The sequence below is a fragment of the Passer montanus genome, unplaced genomic scaffold, assembly GCF_014805655.1.
Source record: "Passer montanus isolate IOZ18808 unplaced genomic scaffold, ASM1480565v1 scaffold37, whole genome shotgun sequence".
Taxonomy (NCBI): domain Eukaryota; kingdom Metazoa; phylum Chordata; class Aves; order Passeriformes; family Passeridae; genus Passer; species Passer montanus.
The window spans coordinates 6,965,851-6,983,519 of record NW_024368485.1 but is presented as its reverse complement, the minus strand read 5'-3'; the positions used below and the strand labels follow the sequence as shown (position 1 = coordinate 6,983,519).

The 17,669-nt window shown below is 41.6% G+C and overlaps 2 long non-coding RNA genes across 5 annotated transcripts in view; both read right to left on the bottom strand.

Annotated features, from left to right (window-relative positions):
* LOC120505991 overlaps positions 1-17,268 on the bottom strand; it is a 41,182-nt gene extending 23,914 nt beyond the window's left edge. For all 4 annotated transcript variants that reach the window (XR_005628390.1, XR_005628391.1, XR_005628392.1 and 1 more), the window contains exons 1-3: positions 17,147-17,268; positions 16,988-17,038; positions 15,666-15,734 (exon numbers count right to left, since the gene is read on the bottom strand). This is a non-coding gene — a long non-coding RNA (uncharacterized LOC120505991). The remainder of the gene's footprint in view (positions 1-15,665; positions 15,735-16,987; positions 17,039-17,146) is intronic.
* On the bottom strand, positions 1,028-5,379 carry LOC120505994. The gene is made up of 3 exons (XR_005628395.1): positions 4,812-5,379; positions 3,829-3,943; positions 1,028-1,163 (listed from the first exon to the last, which is right to left on the bottom strand). It is a non-coding gene; the product is annotated as an uncharacterized LOC120505994 (long non-coding RNA).
* Positions 17,269-17,669: the final 401 nt, after the last annotated feature.

The window sequence follows — 17,669 nt, the reverse complement described above, 5'->3', positions numbered from 1 at the left end:
TGGTTATTTTAACAAGATGTCACTGTAGCTACTGGGTTGTTATAGTAACTTCTCATGGGTTTAGATTCTTACTGCTTTAAAACTGAATAAGTAAATTAGCAGAAGATGAAAACATATTTCACTGAGACAATTCAGTGCCCATGACCACAAATATTCAAGAATCATTTCTAAATGACAACTAGGTGCCATTTTCAGTTTATGGCTGATTTGTAATTTTTTTTTTTACCTCTTACCCAAATGATCCTAGATATCCTTCTAGGCTATCTGAAGTTGCTGGAAACCACAGAATTATCTGGAATCCAAGGCTGCAAACAAAGCTCTTGGATTCCACATGGCTGTAGATACAGGCAATGTCACAGCAGAACAGTTGATGGGTTTGTACTGATAAATGTCCCTAAAGAACTCAGGGGAACCCCAACCCACCTGTGCTACCACTGAAAATCACCCCTGTGGGGGGGAAAAAAAACAAACCAAACCATATAAATTGTATGTTAGTAAAGAGCTGAATCCCTGCTTGTCTCTGGCTGAACTCAAAGCTGTCACTGAAACAGAGACAAGTTGTTCTGGAGCAGTCCTTCCCTCCAGGATACCAATGGGATCTGCTCTGCTTGCAGGGGAGAGGGATCTTCTCCAAATGCCTGCACTGGAGGGAATTCCCCATGCAGTGTTCACAGGCTGCAGTGACTGCCACTGCTGCAAGCACAGGTGAGTGCAGTGCCTGCAAGATGTGCAAGGCCACTGAAGCAACTCTGCCAAGGCACAGCAAAATAAATTCTTTTGCTGATCAACTACAGTTACGACACCTAGGTAAATTTCTCTATTTAAAGATCAAAGAATATATTTGAGGTATTTTCTTATATCAGATTTCTGTAACTTACACAGATGCCTGCTCTTCCAGAAGGAGCCTCCCCCAGCAAGGGTCAGAGGGTGGTGTGGCATAAAAAAGCCAGGGGAATCACATTAGGGTAAGATTGAATTCTTCAGTTTAGAAACAAGTGGTGTTCCAATTGTCAAAGCTCACCTTTAGTAATGCCCACTGAGGAGTGACAGGGCAATGAGGTTAAAAGGGACTGCTCACAGCTGCTGTTTGTCCTGGCCACCACTCTTGATGCAAAACTTCCTCTCTAACACAGAGTACCAGCTCCTTAATGAGGCTTTTTTTTCTGAAAAGTTTGAACAGCACAAACATTCAAGAGACTTCTGAAAGCTCAGAGTCGCTTTTCACACCCAGAACACCCAGTGAGGCATCACCCAACCTGACAGCAGCTGGTCCAACCTTAAAGTTTCAAACCTCTGTGAGCTCCTAACCCCACCGAAGGTGGCAGCTCTGCACAAAGGCTTGGCTTGGCCACCCCAGCACAATGAAGCCTTAAAGCTCAGTCCCTTCCCAGTATTTCAGAGTGTGGCAAACTGCTTTGTAGAGTGGCAAACTGCTAATTAGCAAGTTTGACAAGTAGCAAAATATTTGTGGGCTAATAGTTGAGCAATTATTTATTCAAACCTGAATTCTGGAATTTCTCAAAACTTCTGGTGTTTTCCTGTGGTTACTCTGGGAGAAGCAGAGCAACTCTCCAGAAGTCCCCCCAATAAAATGCCATGAAACTTTTATTACCTTTGACCAACCATTCCTGCCTGCACCTTTCAGCTGTGCTGACACAATCAGAGAATTGGTATCTATTGACCATAGAAATCACACCCACAAATTAAGGATAGTGCTAAACAGACCATTCTGTAGGTAATTGTCAGCCTCATCTTCTGAACAAACCTGTGATCTACTGCCAAATTTATTCTAGCATCGATTTAAAAGAGTTGGAGGCTAAAAACCCATAGTGACTCATTTTTATACAGCTGCATTATTGTTTATAAACTTTGTCAGTATAAAAGGACAAGTAAATGCCAGATACATGGTTTGGGGAAAAAAAAAATCAAATCGCCAAAGTTCTGGAACATTCAAATTAACTCTTAGTGGCTTTAGCCTAATAATAATGAAAACCCTCACAAATTTGGTAATATTTACCAAATATTTACCATCTCTGGTCACACTACAATTCATCAAACCTCTGCAACTAATTATCTTGATGGAAATGAATCTGATAAATGTGCAAATTGCCAGACACACCCGCGGACAGGGTGAGAGAAAGGTTCTGCCTCTATTTTATTAACTTCTATGAACAATCTTTGATTTAAAGTGTTTAACTTCTTGCTAAACACTTGTAAATGTAGGATACCGAAATGATGAAGCAGCAAACAAACTGTAAATCAAAACCTTAAGTTTTTCTCATGTAATGGGAAACGTTACATCCTCAAAAATCTGTCCAAAATTTCAATTGCATAAACATGAATAAAGTTCATGCTAGACATAGCTCAGGGGAAATCTTCAGGTTCACATTTATCACAGACAAATGTCAGGGGTTTTCTGCAAATAATTTATTTTGGTGCTCAGCAACTCGAAGTGCTGTTAAATAAACACAGGGAGTGGCCCTGCACAGGAGCATAAATGCATTTGAGAGCTCCTCTGTGATCTAAAGCAGTTTTCTGGTCAGAAGGAGCAGGACTAGAGAGTGGTACTCAAATTACACCATATTATGTACTTCCTCCTCAGGATCCCAGAGAGCAGGGAAACAAACACTGAATTACTGAGCTGACACTGAGAACAAGTCCTGACAGCCTCACTCTCTCCAGCTAAACAGGAGAAAGTCACTGGAATTCAGCTGCTCTTTTCTCTCAACAGGAGTTGTTTTCTGAGCAGCACAGAAGAGACTGGGATGTGAGAAAACATTCCAAATATTAAACACTCCTGAAAACTCTCCAAGGTCTTTCTGTGCCTAAATACATCTCAAAATGTGAGCACTGAACACCACTTGTAATTGGGCCTTTGACAAAATTAAACAGGAGGAAAAAGGGATTTTTTAAAGGAGCGATATGAAAAGTTATTTATTGCAAAGCAATAATGAAAGTTGGTTTGTTGGGGGTTTTTTTGGAGAAAAAAAGGATGCTCAGCACCTCGATAGGCAATGTCCAAGTGATCCTTCAAAGATGTGCACACAGAACACCAGTGGAACTTCTTGTGTATCTCCCTTGAACTGGTGTTTAAGAGATATCACAAATGGCAAATCCTAAAAACCTTCAATCCAGTTCTGGCCACATGGAAAGTACTGAGGCTGAAAATCCCACACTGACTCCAAGTGTGTTCTCAAGAGCAGTGCCCTGTACATAATGATCACAAAAATGCAACACTGGGTGTGACTGCTCACATTTCTTTTGTTTTGCTTTGTCCTTGACTGCTCAGGAAGAAAACCACTCCAATATTCTGTGCCATTACTCATCCCAGAAGGGATTATCTGTTACAAGAAAACTCCAGCCATGCAAAAACCAGTACTAGTAAAGCAAGCTGGAGGGAACCTACTGCTCATGCTGTAAAATGAGTATATAAAATGTCTAAACAACATGTGCTCCAGTTGTCAATGTGAAAATAAATTTCCCATCAGGTTTGCAGGCTCAGAATCACAGAGAAAGTAAAGCATTAAGCAGGTATAACACAGTCATATCTGTGTATAATGACCACCTCAAGCCATCAGTATTTTTCCCCCTCTACTGACCTTTATTCTCTTGCATCCTTTTCTCTGTTGTCAGACAAGAACTAAAATAAAGGACTTACAGTTGATGTGCACAAAAATGCCCCATTTTCTCTCCACAAACTTGTGTATAGATGAACAGCAAATAAACCCCCTTTATTGTGTCAAAAATACCAGCACTTGAGGACTGGGAGCTAAGATATGCATGAACCAATGTGGTGGTTGGTGACATCTGAAAATACTTTTTTCTTACCCTGGCTGAGATTGTGTCAGAACTCTGCTGCAGTCCCACTCAAGCAGAAAACCAAAATGAAGGAATTGCAGGGTAATGTGAACAAGCAGCAACATTTACAGCTGGGTGGCATCACCTGAAAACAGATCATTTACCAGAGGAGGAAGGTCCAAGGGGCTGATGGCAGATCCATTCCACAAGAACTGCCTGGAATCACACCATTGGCCCCAAACCCACTTTTACCCACTAGGTCACGACATTATTTTGATGTTTAAGCACCAGACAACCCCTTAACCTGCTTTGAAAGTGCCCAGTGGAACACATGCTCCAGTTCTACAGGGAGGAGAAGGGAGAGAGAAATCATAACTGTTTCCATGAGAGAAGGAGGCAAGAGGGAAAACAATGCCCAGCATCCCACTACAGGGAGGAGAAGGGAGAGAGAAATCATAACTGTTTCCATGAGAGAAAACAATGCCCAGCATCCCATGTGCTCCAGAGCATTCCTGAAAGCCCAGCTCCACCCACATGCCATCCTCACTGCTGCAGAAAAGGAGCTTCTCCAAAGGCCTTGTGAGGCAGGAAAGGAGCCAGAAGATCCTCAGGGCTCTGGAATCATCTCCACTTCCCAGCCCCATCCCAGTGCCAGCCCTAGCAGCTGCTTCCTGAGCAGGGAATGCACCATCATCACCCCCATCATTCAGCAAAGCCCAGCCTTCCACAGGATTTGGAGCCTTGAGGCCTAAGGGGAAGAGGCTCAAAATTTTATTGTGCTCTGCTTCTTTCTGTGTTGAGCAACAGGTCCCAGCCTTCCAGTGACTTTCCCTGCAGGGTGAATTCAGCAGCATGAAAGCTTTTAGAAGGTTCAACACTTTCAGATCCCACACCAAATACAAACATATTTCAACTCAGTTGGTCAGCACCTTTGACAAGAAGTTTGCCTCATGCTAAAAACCAAGAAATCCTTTTTTTCTAATTATTATTATTATTCCCAGTAGGATCCATACCATACCAACTTTCCAAACAGCCTGTTCTTGCCTTGAGAAGTTCCCAGTGCCTGCAATGAAACACACACAACACCTCTGTCTGCATCTTGTGCAATTCCTTCATGCTCCATGGGGTGCTACCACTATTGCATCCCATTCTCCTGAGCAGAGGGACTCTCATCTCTCCTAGGTGCCCAGATAAGATTTGGACAGTTCTGGTGCGACTAACTTTTAGAGAGATCATAATTCTTTCCAAGTTTCAGTCATGGTGAGTCAGGCCCATCACCTCCAGTAACTCCACTGAAATGCTCTTCACTGTGTTCTATTATCCAAAGAAATTTAAGGAGACAAAACAGGTTAATAAAAAATGCAACACAGTGAAGAAGTGAGTACTGACAGAAATCATTTCAAGTTGAAGCTGATGTAGTTTTGATCCCCCTCTCTTCAAATATTATGCTTGGGTTGCACAGTCAAATGTCTGTCATTTATCTAAGGTACAAACACCAATGCTGTCTTTAAACCAGCTTGGAAATATTATTTGAAATGTATAAAATGAGCTAATCATTCCTAGAAAGAAAAGAAAGTCATGATTCAGCCACCACCCTGCCCTCTCCAAAAGCACAGGTGAGTTTATGCAGTGGATTGACACTGAGCTGCAGAGTCATAACTCCATTGTTATTCATGGCAATCCATAAAGAAAAAAAGAAAAAAATCACAAGAGAAATGGTCTTGCTGCACTTTGGAAGTGATGTGAAAAGTTCTATGTTTATCCAAAGGAAATAAAGGCTCTGAGCCTTTAAAAAAAGGTTTACTTTCTTCTAGGGAAGTATTATTAATGCTCAGAAAGCTCCATGCAAATAACCCTACTGAGATGTTTTGCCAGTTACCAACAGTTCACAAACATCTGAATCAAACATGAGGCAAGAACCTGGCACAAACCTCTCTTCTGTGGGTAATAAAATATGGAACAGTGCCTCAGTTCTAATCAGATTATCACATGAAAGGGAAAACTTTTAAAGGCAAATTTCACTAATTTAATCTATATTCCTCTTTCAGAATTATATTAGAATTTCATCCCAAGAGGTCTGTGACAATCCCAGGAGCTCAGGACTCCTAAACAGCAAACACCAACAGTTTTGTGGTAAAATAGTGACAGTTTCTTCACCTTTTTGGATGAAAGAGCTGAATCAAAATGCAACATGAGAAACTGTCAGGTGATGTGAGGCTAAAAATAACAATTGTTTCAAGGAAATCCCTCGTTTAAGAGGAAAAAGGCATCACATGACAAGAGCAGGGTAGAGGCAGGACTTTGGTGCCTGCCAGCACAGGGAGCAGAGCTGTAACTGCAGGGAAAGTCACCTTGGGGTGTAATGCAATTCCCAGACCACTCGAGGTCCAGAAGAAATCCATTTCCAGCTAAGAACTATATAAATATCACAGGCAAGAGGATGCCAGGACAGCAACGTGAGAAGGTGGGGAAGGAAAATAGACTATTAAGAGAGGGGAAATGAGGAAATACAGCTCAGGGATTCTTTGGTTGGATGAGAAGGAAGTTGTGAATGATGCCTGAGGTGGGGCACTGTGCTTTGAGATGTTCCTCAGAGGGCCAGGGAAGAGATTCCAGCATTGCCTGGAATAAAATAATAATAAAAACCAAAATCAAATAATATAATATTAAAACAAATAATACTATAAAATTAATAATATTACAATATTAAAATAAAATAAAATATTTTCTTGCTTTTTTGGACGTAGGATACATTCTATGCTTTTGATACTTCAGGATTCTAAATGGAAACTGGGTCTAATAAAAGGTATCATAAATTTAGTCTTAAATAAGTGACTCAGCAGCAAAAATGATAAATGGTGGTATAAATGAGAACAGAAGGTTTTCTTCAGTAACTAAATATTTAGCTGGATAATCCCCAAGGATCCCTCCAACCCCAGATAAATTCCTGCCAGGCCCAAATCAGAGCACCCTTCAAGCCTTATTTGTACCCTTCTGAGAGGGGCTCAAGTCCCAGGGACCTTCACCAGTGCTCTGTTCCAAAAGAGCCTCACCCAGCCCTCGTGGAACAGGGGAAACAAGCACAGGGAGGAGAGGAAAACACTGGATATTGGAGAGAGCACCACAAAAACTCCTGCACTGCCTCACTGTGTCCTCAGAGCTGAAGGAGTGGCTGCAAGGGGAGCTGTCAGCTGGAGCTGCCTGGGTGCAGCCAGCCCCAAACCTGCAGGATGCCAAAAGCCTCCAAAGAGGGGCACAGCAGGAATTGTCACATGGAGGGGCAGCTCTTAACAGGGCTCATCTCATCAGCAGGCATTTTTCATTCTTTGGTGTAGAGGACTAAAATTAATTCCTTTTAGTAGATTCAAAACGTATCAAGTTGGAGGAAAATTCCTGCAACTTCCTTTCATAATGTACCAATTTTCATGCAATTCTCTGCCCTCCAAGCATTTAGACAATAAGATTTTCACTGTGTTGTAGGAAACTCCTGTAACAAAGTTCTGTATGAGATCCTGCAAAAAGGAAGATGGTATTTATTTAAAAGTCAATCTGACCACACTGACTTTAGTCAGTGGAACTTTCACCCAAACACAAGCACAAAGTGTTCTCTATCAGAATATCAGAGTATTTCATGGCTCCAGTTCAGGTGCCCATCTTCTTGACACTTCTATTGTGAGTTCCTCCTTTTCATTTGAATGAAATCACACTCTTTAGCCATTAAGAGACCTTCCCTCTTAACCCTGGTTCTACAGTTTCCTTAGCAGCCATCACTTTTCCCCCATTATCATTTTAATACAATTCTGCATAATTTTAGTAAGGAAAAAATTCCCTACATATCAAGTTTCAGAAATTATTAGAGTATCAGAGCCACAAGCAATTGTAGCTGCAAATTTTTAGAAATTAGGATTCACAAAAAAATCAGCAAACAAATTTTCAATGTGGTATTTGTGATGTGATCACAAAGAGCACCAAACTGTCTTGTGAAAAAAAAAAATCAATTAAAAAATCTTATCTACTAACCACACTTGTGTCTTAGAACAATTCCAGACATGTGACATTGTGCAAAGAAAAAAACCCCATGAATACAATCTACCAAGGCAGAGCTCTGTTTACTAATGAGGTGAAACAAAAGAGCCTAAATTTCTTATTAGGAGGAAAAGGTCAATTTTACCCCAAGAATGCACTTTACACACATCATTTTCTCAGAACTATGGATACAGTACCTAGCAGCTACACCACAGAATGTTGCATTTGCTTGGTCCAGATCTTTTGAGTGAAAAGAAACAGAAATTAACTTTGTGAGGAGTAAATCCTGAACAACTCTTAAATCAGGGTACACAGCAGTGCCAGCACTCCATTCCAGAAAGGACACCTGACATGCAGATTGGTCCCAACAGGAATGTTTTATTGATTATAGCCTGTCATATGACAGTCCCTCTGCTATTTATGTACAATTAGCATCAAGTTTCATCCTGGGCCACTGCCACTTTGGATTCAATTTTACTTGGATCCAACTACATACACACTAGTGGGTCTCCTGCAGTTGCACTCCTTGGTGTGGGAGCTGTTTTCCCTTGAAATTGCTGGGATATATTTTCAGTCAGGGCCCAAAAATGCTGCAATTCATCATTTGGGCCCTCAATCCACTGCTTTCAAAATGCACCCATCACTAATCTCAGGCTCAAGAACATGTCATACATGAGCTCAGACTGAGGCTTTCTTTAGCTTTTCACCCCAAAATGAAGTTAATAGGTTACAGTAGTCATTGGTGCCTGTGTTACAGCCAGCTCAGGGGAAAGGGAAGCTCACAGTGCCAGAACCAAGAGTAATCTCAATAAAAAGTTACCTGGGTGGGTCAGGCAGCTCTCAGTTCAAATGCAGGGAGCAGCCCCCCAGCCAGGAGAGCTTTTCCTCCCAGGATGTCACTCAAGGCCCAGAGCTGCAGAACACCAGCCCTGTGCTGAAAAGAGAGGTGGCAGTGAAGCCTCACCTGCAGCACTTTTTTTTTGTTTCTTCAGAATTTGCAGAAGATTTTATGGTGCTCTCTAACAACAACAACAAAAAAAAGCCAAACAACAAAAATCAAAATTCCCATTAGCCCTCTGTGACTCTATTTTATTCAGTCATTTCAGAGTTTGCTAGAAGGGGACACATGATACAGTTAAATATCAAACTCCACAGTCATGTGGGGATCCAATACTAAAATAAACAGAAAAGTTTCAGCTGGCAGCACCAGGTAAGAAGGAGAGAGACCCCAGGCTTTGCTCCTTCACTGCCCAGCACAGGGCCATGCAGAGTTAACCAGGATCCTTTTAATCACTATCTCATCCATGGGGGTGTGGTGTCAGCTTATCAATGCAGAACATTCCTCTTTTTCCTTCACTGCCCTGCAGCCAGCCCACTGTTAATGTGAGGGTATTTAGAACACCACGGGACACAGCAAGCTCAAGGGACAATAAATCTAATTTCAATACAGCCATACACTGCTATGCTACCAGGGGACTAATATTTTTTATTCCTACAGGAAGCTCAAACTGTACAAACCAACTTTGGCTTTCCTAGAACTATAGAATTGGCTCCAAGTACACATATTCCAATTGTTTGGTTTAAACCCACTGAAGTTAAGATACTCATTTTGGAGTCAAATGGAAAAAAAAAAGTTACCACTCCTAAAACAGTACAAATAAAAATTTGTGTTTTCTTGGTGTTGGGGTCCAGTTTAAAAGACAAAGTCTTCCATCCAAATCCATACACCTTGGGTTTGGTGTTTTTTACTTTGAAACAATCTGTTGCCTTAAGCAAGATCTCTTTTCCCAGACCACTGGCTGCCTACGGGGATAAATTCAGCCCATTTTTTAGAGTCTCCAGCTGAGCCTGATGCTAGATCCCTTCTGCTCTCCCAAGCAGGTCACAGAGCACCCATCTGTACCAGTGTGCCATTCCTTTCATCTGTGGCCACTCACTGGCCAGGGATGGACTTGAAGCACAAGCCATAGCCAAAGCAGGGCTGTGAACTGCAGTGGGCTCTGTCAGTGCTGGAGCTGATCTGCAGCCTCCAGGAATGCTCAACAAGCCCTGCAAGGCACTGCCACCCTGCCAGCTCACACTGAACAGCTCCATGGACACTGATAGTGTCCAAGGCACCCTGACAGCAGCCTGGGCTCGTGTTGGCTCTGCAGCCCCACTGGAAGAGTCATGCCAGAGGTCACAAACATCCCTGGCAGCTCAGGGGGAGTCTGTTAGAGCAGGAAAAGCAATGCTCGCTTACCTGCTGCTTATTTATTGTCTTCAAGGCATCTAGAACTGTTTGAGCTTTAAAAAAAAGAAAGGTTTTTGCCTTTTCAGAGCCTTCCCAAGACATTCTGAAGAGCAAAGAAAGATCATCACCTGCTTATCTTTCTTAATGACATTAATATCTCAGTGTGACCTCTAAGTGCTGTATGCTGCAAGTCTGACATATCTTCCTTTATTAAGTTAATATCACACAAAAGTTGTGATGCTGCTGCCAGGTGCAGGCAGAACTGAGAACTGGGTTTTCAAATGGAAGGAAAATTTGGCTACGTAGCCCACAAAAGGGAAGGCTGTCAAGAACAAGGAGAATCTTTGTGTTTTAGCCATCTGGTTGCTGAGCAAAAGTTCTCTTTCTACGTGAGGTAACTGGATGGCCTATTAGAGAACAGGAATTCCACACAGAAGGAAGCTTCCCGAGTGCAGAATTCGTGCTTGAACTTTTTTTGTCCTGCAAATTTCTCAGAAAAGACACTTTTCTGAACATACTGAGATGTCACAATGAAGTGACAAATGCCATCTTTACCTCAGTCTTCATGGAAAAGAGCATGATGAGATATTTAACTGAATGGGAACACAGATCCAGATCAGAACATTGCCTTTCTTTCTTTCACTGACATGGGAACAGAGCTCAGGAAAAGCTGTCAATGGTCAGTCAAGTGGTCAGGAACAGGGCTAGAAGTTGGGTCTCAGCCCTTTTTCCATATGGTCACTTGGTGGTCATCCATGGACCTTATCACCATGGCCATCCATGGAGCAGTTGGTGAGGAAAACCTAAGGCTGAGGATTTAATGGGTAGTGGAGACCCTGGATAAGAGTTTTGGAGCTGGATTCCTGTCTAGAGGTTCTCTCCCTCCCACTACCACAAAGCTGGGCAGCCATTTAAACCGGCCTGCCTGACAGCCTGTGTGAACAGCACATTAGAAGCATCAAAGCAACATTTGGGCAAAAAAATTCAAAGCAACATCCGAAATGTTGCAGTTATTGCATAAGCTTGTGATTACTGAGTCGAGTAATTCTTTACTAGAGTCAGTGTTAACACGTGGCCTCTCACAGTGAAGGGATGTGCAAAACAGTAGCAAGCAGGTGCTAAACGCTCAGCAGTTTGCAAAACACTCGTGGGGTACATTGCCAAAGCTTATCTATATAGCTCCTTTTCCGTGGCTGCTATCAGCTTGTTCTGACCAGCATTGTAAATCACATCTCTAGTGATACACCACCTCATTCTGAATTGTGCAGTGCCAGAGTTTAGTCATCAGTGAGTGATGCACTTCCAAGGACTTACAACCACACAAGTTGTCCTGTAATTTAAAGTCACCCTGAACTGACAACGTGCCTTGTCTGATAAACTTCGAATTGCTCTAACTCTTATCTTTTTTGATAAAAGTTTCTAGAGACATGCTGGTATCTCAAGCACTATAAAATATGTCTATATTTTGGTGTGTCTCTAAATAGAATGGCCAAGCCACTTTCAGGTCCATGACAGCCCAGATTACTGCTGGCTTAGGTCTCACAGTGTTCCCAAGACCAGCAAGTTCTGATCAGTTCCCTGTCCTATCAGACTTGAGGCATTACTGAAATATAAGCAGAACAGTCAGTTCACAGTAAGGAAAAACCATCCTTTCCAAATAACCAGACCCCAAACATGCTGCATGACCCACAGCTCCAGCTACAATTGCAACGTGCATTTCACGAGGTTTTCTTCCTGGCCTTCCTTTTCTTTTGGAGGTTCACAGTAGTTAATGAAATCTCTTTGTAAATGCAGCACATTCATTCACAAGGCATTGGGGAATTCTTACTTCACACTGGTTAAACAATTCACTGATTTGTTTACAGAAAACCTGTGCCAAATAGCTGGACTGTTGTCATGAACCCTCACCCAGATCTTTTTTATAGCAGTTACTAGAATGTGATGCAAAATTAAATTAAACTGCATTGAATGAGTTCCTACCAAAAGCAGAAAGACAAATTCCACGTTACACCAAGCAAATGAAATTTGGACAAACAGCTCTTTCTTGTGGATGAAAGACAGTTTTACACTGGGATTTACCACTGATTTCCACTGGAAACACAAACAGCTACTAGCAAATACTATTGCCAGCTGTGTTAGTGTGCTCTGATACAATACACACGGAAGGAGTAAAGACAGAACAGCATTTGGTAAGAGTTGTCCTATTTTTGTCCATCACTTGGCTCATACTGAGTCATATTTGCTATCATTTTCATGCAGAATTATCATGCCTGAGATCACGGTAGTTTTCAGTGAAGAAATACTGATAGAACACAAATATTTGCAGTCCCTGGCACTACAAGTATGAGATTTAGATTGGGGGGATTAAAGCAAATTTCCTCTAATAAATGCACATGATAGATCACCCTAAACTCTCTCTTCCCCTCAAAGCAGAGGAGCACGTGGAAGAGGAGCGCTGAGCCTTTTGCACAGGCTCTGCCGAGCAGGTATCACATTTCCCCAGGAGCAGGGCAGCTTCTGCAGCAGCTCAGGGCTGTAACTTTCCACTGCCCAGCCGGCTCCTCGCTGTGCCCCAGGCTGCCCTGACCTTTCCCAGCGCTGCCCCTCGCTTTGGGCCCTGCACATTCCAGCAGCCAGGGGAAAATCAGGAGTGAAATCGCTGGGACAAAGTGAAAATTTGAGTAGGAGAGGAAAGCAGGAGTGAGGTGGTTTGCTACACGGCTCCTGCTGCAAGTGAAAGAGACCCTGACCCGATTTGTAGAGAAGTTTGTGTTGCATTCACTCTAAAGCAAAGAGAATCAGGCTCTTAGGCTGGTATTTTGTCATAAACACAGAGAACACTGAGAACTGGCATCTTTTCATCACATCTCTGACCTGACACATGTGGAATCTGAAGCTGATTTTGCAAATTTGGGCTCTAAATATAAAGGAATAGCAATGTCTTACCTCCACACAGCTTTTTTAAATAACCTCACATGTTTTTTAAAAGACAACTCGAAGAGGAAGGATACACATCCTTCTCCCTTTCCTGTTCTTCCTACCACCAAGCTTTCTCTTTTGACCTGTGAGAAATCCAGCTCCTGCTCCCTGTCCTGCCAGACCCCCAGGGACAGCAGCCCCTGCCTGGCACTGATTGTACCACACAGAGGGTTTGGCTCCTTTGCTCTATGGTCCTTGTCTCCCATTGTGTTTTATTCAACTTTTTAAATTTTTGTAGGAGAATGAATGTGTTTTTCACAGCTCTCAAGTCCAAAACAAGAGAATTGGGTGTCTGCCTTGAAAAAATGCTCTCTCCTTTGTGATCCTTTACCTTTCCTTCTGCCACCTTCCAACATAACAAACCTTCCTCAGAAGCACAAAGGGCTGGACCCTGTGCTGAGCTCCTTGAAGGTTATAAACTCTAGGAGCAGAGAGAAGCCTGACTCTGAGTTTGCTGGGCTTTCAAGGCCAGCTGTCTGTTCCCTGCTGTCCTGGAACATGGAAAGGGGTGGCAGTGCCACAGGAGGCATGTGAAAGACCTGGCTGGGTAAGCAGGAACAGAAGCCATATGAGGTCAAAGGAGGAGCTTGCATCACTCCTGTACTGGTGCTAAAAAAGCAGGGCTGTACAGTCAGTACAGAAAGCAGCAAAAAATAAAGTGCAAGTTTCATGGTAAAGGGCTGGAGGAGATTGCTCCTAATGTGCAGAATATCAGGGAAGACACAGACAGAGAGGAGGGTTTGATGCAAAGATCCAAGAGGCTGTCCCAAGCTTGTTAGGCCCTATAGATTCAGCTTTTGTTTAGTTTTATTGACAGTAGGAAAGTAAAAGATTAAACTTTAACATTTTACCATGACCAGTGGGCTCCCTTCACTGTGTTCTCAGACAAAAAACATAACCCTGAGAGATTAATTCCATTATATTTTAGTTACAACCATGAATGTTTCACTCAGGGGGAACAGCACCAGACCTCCTGCAATCCAAGGCTCTACCATCCCTTCTCTCCAACAGAGTTCCTTTAGGATGAACAACACCTGCCAAAACCCAGAGTTTTGTCTCTGGTGGAACCCTTGCATCCAGAACAACTTTCCTTGTTAATGATCCACAGTAATTGATGAACTCTGTATCACTAAATTCAATCATTCCCATAATGCCCAGAAGTATTGATTCTGTTCTAAAGGCATATTTCCACCACTGACAGCAATTTCTGTTCTATACCAGCATTATCCAATCATCTCTCCTCCCAAAGGAGGTTTTCCTTATCTTTTAACCTCGTGACTAAATGACAGAAGGTGTTAAGAGTCATCCCAATTGGCTCTTCATATCCTCCTGCAGCATCTCAGCTCCTCTCCATCACAATGTCCTCTGAAGACAAAAAAAACCTTTGTGCTGACTAATTTAGGACAAAAAACCCTTTGTGCTGACTAATTTAGGTCAGCAATTGGTGACTGTTACTTCTTTTCTTGTCTCAGCAGGATGAAAGCCTGCTAAGAGCCACGAATCCTTCTGCAGGTGATTTTAGGGCAACGGTGGAACTTGGGGCCCTGCTGCTGGAATTCAACAGAACCTGCCAGTTCCTGTCACAAGGAAATATTTACTATCACCTTGTCTTAATTTTAACTCACCTGTGTTGGGAACGAAAGCAAGACAACTGTGCTCTGCATGGACACAAGCCCATAAAGCATGGGATTTGTATAAAAACCTCACAGATATAGGCACACATGGTATATGGAAGCTGTGGGACTTCTGCCAGTTCTACCCATGACAGCAAGACCGAAATGCAGAGGAACAGAAAATACATTTGGAATTTAGGAGAAACAAAATTATTAGTGAAAAGTACTCCCCATTTGTATAAATTTGTTAAAAAAACATTGCTTTTAATTCACTGGGATACAGTAGGAGCTACTAAAATATGTTTGTATAAACCTGCAAATATTAGATCATCCACAGCCATTTTCTCCTGATTCCAAGAGGCTGCAAACAAAGTGAGTCTAGTACATTAAAGAAGGTAAAAGTTTGCTTCAATCCTAAGCAGCAGTTTCCAGCTTGCCCAGAGTAAAAGTGTGTTCTTTTCTGCCACCAATACAAAGTAGGTTAGATTTAAATTCCAGTCTACAACACTCCCCACTGGAGTGAATCTAACCCAAATTCACAGCCTTTTGCAGATGACAGAGTGTAAGAGAGTAACAACAGCCATTAAAAAGGGAATAAGGAGGAACACAAAACCCAGGAGCTTCTTCTGGTTTAAAAAATGAATATGTGAGATGTGCCAGTGTCTTATGGGAAACATTTTCAGCCTTGCTCCTGATAGGAGCTGGGGACACGGAGCTGCAGCAGTTTTGCCCCTCTCAGGCTGTCAGACACAACTTGACATCTTTCTAACAACAACACATATATTAAAAACAAAACAATTTTGCAGCAAATTCCAGCAGATTTTGAAGGGAAAATAAAGAAATTAACAGCTATACACAGGAACAAGAATGTTGGAACCCAGCTGACTTCAAACAAATTACATGGACAATTATATGCTTGACTTGCATGAGTCACTGCTCTGATCATAGTAGCTGTACTGTTGCAATAATTAACTATTTTTCCTCTCCATGAAAATTCATGTTAACTGTGCACTTACTGCAGCTCGTTTTCCCAGGCATAAGAGTCAGTCACAAAAAAAGCAAAGATGATTCTTTGGGGCATTTACCTGCAAGTGAAGAAAAAATTGAAATATTAAATTGAAATATTAAAAGGCTGAGCATTTTTCCTATATTATTTAATCCACCTGTTCACACTTGGATAAAATTCTGCTTTGCTGAAAGCAATACTCGTTTTGCTTAAATTGATATTTGCACTTTGAAGTACAACCTAAAATCAAACTAATTTACTGTATTGATTTTTGTACCTGTACTTGTGGCAGGTAACATGTTTTTATACACACATATGCATTTAGATAACTCAACATTCAAGAATTGTAATATCCCACCCAGACAAGTTTTTAAAGTATACACAATTAGATCACTAACTACATGTATCAAAACCAACACAAAAATATTTTAATAGCTGCTTATACAGTATTTTTAACCAAAAAAAAATCTAAAAGCCCTTTGTAAATAAGGAAAATACCTCCCTCCTGGACAGGATAAACTGGGTTTTACTTGAAGCAGACCCAGAGAATCCTCATTTCTAGGCCAGGTGTGTCTCCTTCATCTGGGAATGAGTTGTTGAGTGTGGAAGAAAGTGAAGTGTCTGGATCCTTAAACGTGATACCAAAGCATATAGTAGTCTAAATTGTAAAGGGTTTGGATTTTTTGTTTTGTTTTCTTTTTTGTGGGTTTTTGTTGTTGTTATTTCTTGGTTTTTTGTGGGTTTTTTTTTTGTTTGTTTGGGGTTCTTTGGTGGGGTGTTTTGTTGTTTTGGTTTTGGATTTTTTGGTTGGTTTTTTTTTTTTTTGTGTAATAATTTCTTGGAGTTGCTCCCTTTGCCTAGAACAACCATAACTAAAAGGACACTGGAGCATTTGTGGATCTGCTCTTTAAGCCCTTGAGAGATAAAGTAGTAAAAACCAGCAGAGAAAGAACAAATAATATTTGTGATCAGAATGTACAGCAAATGCATTAAACACACCAGCCATAACACTGATGATACTGAAACAAGCGAGAATCGAGTGTGACATCCGAGCCTTACAGAAACCCAGAAAATACAATAGCCCATTATGAGGCTGTAGGATACAAAGAGGGTTCAGCTAAAAGGCCTTATTTAACCCTGCACTGAGTTAGGCTGGAGTCTCCCATCCCAGCAGCTTTATAACTCCAGGCTCAACAAGGGAACAAGCATCAGAGAAAACCCATAGGGAGAATGTGTTTGGGGGAGTTATATTTAATTAGAAGTGATCACGACATACACTGTAATTAGGAATTATTATAGAAATAGTAACAGGTCTAGACAAACCGTGCTCACATTCACCATCAGCCTGGATGTTCCACTCTGTTAAAACACGACTTGACCTACCTGTAAAACAAAATGTTTTTAGAGTCTAAAAATAGGGATAAAGATGTAGGGAAGGCAGGAGTGGGAAAGGGGTTAATGCGTGAGTGTTTAACACTAGTTAGCACTTACAGACATTAAAAAATAAACAGCATTCTGGTTCTCTCCCGCGAGGCACTGCCTTCCCCGCACTGCAGGCTCGAGTCCTCCCCGGCCCGGAGCTGCCGCAGCTCCCAGCGGCACCAGTAGATGGCACAAAGCATTTATTTCACTGCCACCGCCACCAGGGCACCTGGAGCAGCTTCAGGACAGCGCTGGGACACATCCCTCTGACATTACAGCTGTAATCGTCAAATAATAGTGTTCTAAAAACACTTAGAATATATATATAGCACTGAATAAAAATTATATTAGATGTATTGTATGCTTTCAGAGGTAAAAGTGAATATAGATAACCAGGAGAAATACTAGACATCAATTAACATTACAATTATCAATTACAGCAGTCGCTAAAATAGCCTATGACTCAGAAAAAAAGAAAAATTAGAAGTATAGAAGTAATACAAATCAGGTTAAATTTATAAAAAAGCAACTATTTTTTTTAGAATTAAATGAAGATTTAAAAGAAACAACAAACCTGTCAAAAACTTTATGA